At 40.0% G+C, this 4,031-nt stretch overlaps 1 pseudogene; it reads right to left on the reverse strand.

The window, feature by feature from the left end:
* Positions 1-1,709: 1,709 nt before the first annotated feature.
* The window catches only part of LOC106319720, a 16,970-nt pseudogene continuing 14,648 nt past the window's right edge, over positions 1,710-4,031 (reverse strand).

Here is a 4,031-nt window from a genome sequence, read left to right on the forward strand (position 1 = left end):
CCGACGAAGTTCTCCCTCGGTATATTCCGAGGAGATTTCCGACAAACTAGTGATCCTCGGAAATTTGTTTCCTCGGAATTCTGTCGGAAAATTGTTTCCTCCGAGGGATTTCCGAGGAAAGAAGAAATTCCGAGGAATTATTTCCGAAGACTTGTTTCGTCGGTATGTCGTCGGAATAACTTTATTCCGACGAAATTCCGACGATTTTTTTCCTCAGTATCCTTGCTGTTTTCTTGTAGTGTAGGTATTTCGGAGGACTTGAAGAGAAGCTGCTCTAGTATATGGGCACTGTCCTTACCACCAAAAATTAAAACCTTTTGGTGGAAAATACTACACGATGGTTTACCTGTGGCTGAAAATTTGAGGAAAAGGAACATAAAAGTAGACAATATTTGCCATGTCTGTGGAGAAAATCCTGAAACACAAACTCACATCTTTTTCCAATGCAGAGTGGCAAAAGAAATTTGGTCTTTGAGTCCAACAAACTTTGGTAAGGAGAAAGAAGTGCAATCAGACTGTCAACAAAACTTTAAGGAGCTCATTTCTTTGGTGAAAAAAGATAAAAGGGGGCATCTTAACTTCTATATAGGATGGAGACTGTTGAAGAAACAATCTAATATTTCAACAAAGAAGTGAGCACATTGTCAAAGTGATTCATGATGCGATCAGAGACTTAAACCAATGGGAAGAAGCGATCACTAAGGTGAACTCGGAAGATGGGGAAGAAGGGAGAAAGAAGAGACAAGCATATGAATATCAAGAGAATGTCCCAGCAGGTACTCAATATTACTGTCTTGTTGACGCTTCTTGGAAAAATGATAAGGAGGTTGCAGGTGTTGGTTGGTCCTTACATAGTAAAGGCAGCCAACAACTACAAGGATTTCTTATCTATAAGGCCAACAAATACTCCAAGAGAAGCGGAAGCGGAAGCTTTGCGCATGGCAGTACGACAATTGTGAGCACTTGCCTATAAAAATGTCCACTTCAAAAGCGACTGTAAGTCCCTAATGCACACCAATGCAGCAACCATCGTCAAGGTCCGTAACACGGAGAACACCTCCATGATACAGGACATTCTGAATGCTTCAGAAGGAAATGGCTTTATCTCTTTCTTATGTACCTAGATGTAATCTGATGTTGGTAGATGAATTAGCTAAAAAGGCTAGATGTACTAATCAAAACTATGTAATAAGTTGGCGTTGATACAATAAATAGGTTGACAAAAAAAAAGTATTGTTTTTCTTTTACTGATAGATTGTATCGTTGTTGACAAAAAAAAAAAAATTTGTATTGTTTGTTGACTTGTCATCTTCCGTTGCAGAAAATACGCTGATGAGGTATGTTTTTTTTTCCTTCTTTAATATGGACCTCTAATTTTATTTTATTTTATTGGCCTCTAATTTATGAAATACATGTTTGCCTTTATATATGGTACCGACATTCAGATCAAGATAAGCTATGAAATTAATATTAGTGCAATGTGATAACTTAAGAGTTCTATATGCGATAAAATTAATTTCTGTGTGCTAAATTAGATGCATATATAACAATCAAGCATGTTGTGTAAATACGTGTATATTTATTAAAAAATTCAAATAGACGTCCATATAATGTATTAACTAAACTATGTGATAATTTAGCGGTATCAACGAGAAAGCTAGATGCATGTCCCATGCTGTGCCAGTAATTCCTTGTTTTCAATTTTCACTTTACACCACTTCTTGAAGACTCGTCAATTTCTTATAAAATCCATCCGACTTAGAAACAAGCTCTCTGTGACTTCCCTTCTCCACAACTCTTCCTTTGTGCAACACAGCGATCGTGTCTTCTTTTCTTATGGTTGAGAGCCTATGAGCCACCAGCACCGTGGTTCGTCCCCTCATAAGCTTGTCAAGCGCCTCTTGGACCAGTTTCTCCGAGGTCGTGTCCAAAGCACTCGTTGCCTCATCAAGGAGAAGCACTGAAGGATCCTTTAGAACAACCCTCGCTATAGCCACTCTCTATTTCTGACCACCTGATAACTGCACTCCCTTTTCACCCACGTGCATCTTGTACCCTTCTTCCATCCTGCTTATGAACTCGTGCGCGTTCGCAGCTTTCGCGGCTTCGATTATCTCTGCCTCCGACGCGTTCTCGTTCCCGTCCTTGATGTTCTCGTGTATGGTTGTTGAAAAGAGAGCTGGTTCTTGCTGGACTAACGCTAGCTTCTTCCGCAAGCTACGTAGGTTTAGGGTTTTTATGTCTTCGCCATCTATGCAAAGTTTACCGTAGTTCACATCGTAGAATCTCATAATCAGACCAATCACCGTGCTCTTTCCCGAACCACTAGGTCCAACGACCGCAAGACTTTTCCCGGCTGAAACTTTTAGGTTTAGGTTTTGGAAAATGGGGATGTCAAGTCTTGCGGGATACACAAAGCCCACGTTTCTAAACTCTATATTTCCTTTAATCTGAGTGACCAATATTGAGTTAGGCTTGTCCGGATGTATCTCAGTCTCTCGTTGTAAAACCCTAAAAACCGACCTGAGTGCTTGCGTGCCCTTCACGATATCTGGTGTCAAAGCAAGTGTTTCCGCTACGGAGCAAGCCGTAACAAGCAATACCATGAAAGATTTGATACTATCCGCAAAGTTCGTCTCCTCCCGCTTCAAAACCGAGATGTACCAGAGACCAAGAGCGTAGGAACAGAACGCGAGACACTGAGACAAACCGTATCCAAATCCAGAGATATGACCTCTTAGAAAGGCATTCTTGGTGGGTTTCCTTAGCTCACAAGCAAACTGCTCCGAGATTGTCTTTTCAGCACCAAAGGAAGCGACTGTTCTTATATTCTCAATAGCTTCACGCGCCACTGAAGTAGCTTTAGAGTAAGCCCTTGTGTAATCTCCTCCAAAGCCTTTTAGAAACAATTGCTGCACCATAACACATATCAAGCTTTATTAGATTCAAGATCAAGGGAAGATACACAAGGAGGGTTTACTCTAAAGCAACTTCAGTGGCGCTTGAAGCTATTGAGTTACCTCGGTACGTGAAGCGGCAATGAGAAGAGGGAAACAAGCAGTCACAACAGCTGCGACACGCCAACTATAGAAGAAGGCAACTGCTAATGCTGTGAATGTGAGAGAGAGGTTTTGGACTATTCTTGAGAGGCGATCTGCTAGAGAACTCCTCACCAAAGTTGCATCAGCAGCTAAGATTGAAGTGAGTGAGCCAGTGTTGTTATCTTCCATATCGAACCAACCAACCTCATTCGAAAGAACCGCTGCAAATGTTGCAAGAAAAATAAACATTTAAGAATCAAATCAATTCCAAATAAGGAATTTTTGGGGGGGTCCAAAGCCATTGTTTCATTTTTGCTATGCTCTATAAAGGATGTTTAAATAATATGTGCATACCTGAGAATAAGGATAAGCGAACCCTAGAAGTAAGACGCTCTCCCATAAGTGTATAGAAATGATGTTGGAGGAGATAAATGAGAGGTGTTACAACTGTTGACATGAAGCAGAATTAAGCAGCTAGACTTGAGAATTAAGCTGCCAGACTTGAAAATACTTATAAGGTTTTATAAGGTCTTATAAAGGTTTTATAAGGTTTTATAAGGCTTTATAAAGGTTTTATAAGGCTTTATAAGAAGCACCAGACTTGAGTTTAGAAGCAGAAGACCAGACTTGAGAAGCAAAGAAGAAGAAGAAGAAGAAAGAAGAAGACCGTCGAGTATTTTTAAACAATAAATATTTTATTGTATTATGTATAGAGGCAACTTGCCTTTAAAAAACTTGGATCTAGATCCACAATTTTAATTTCAAGGGAATAGAGTTTCTCTCAGATCTACTTTCTCTCTCTCTCTCTCTCTGTTCTTCAATGTTCTTCATCTACATCTCTTTATCCTCACATTCTTTCAGGTATCAGAGCAAGTAAGCTCCTGAGATTCATTCTTCTCTGCTCTATTCTCTTTACTTCCACAAATCTCTGATTTTCCCTTTCTATTTCACTACAAGAAAACAGGGGGATTCTGATGGCCGAAATCGTCG

The sequence above is a fragment of the Brassica oleracea genome, unplaced genomic scaffold (genome assembly GCF_000695525.1).
Source record: "Brassica oleracea var. oleracea cultivar TO1000 unplaced genomic scaffold, BOL UnpScaffold00579, whole genome shotgun sequence".
NCBI lineage: Eukaryota > Viridiplantae > Streptophyta > Magnoliopsida > Brassicales > Brassicaceae > Brassica > Brassica oleracea.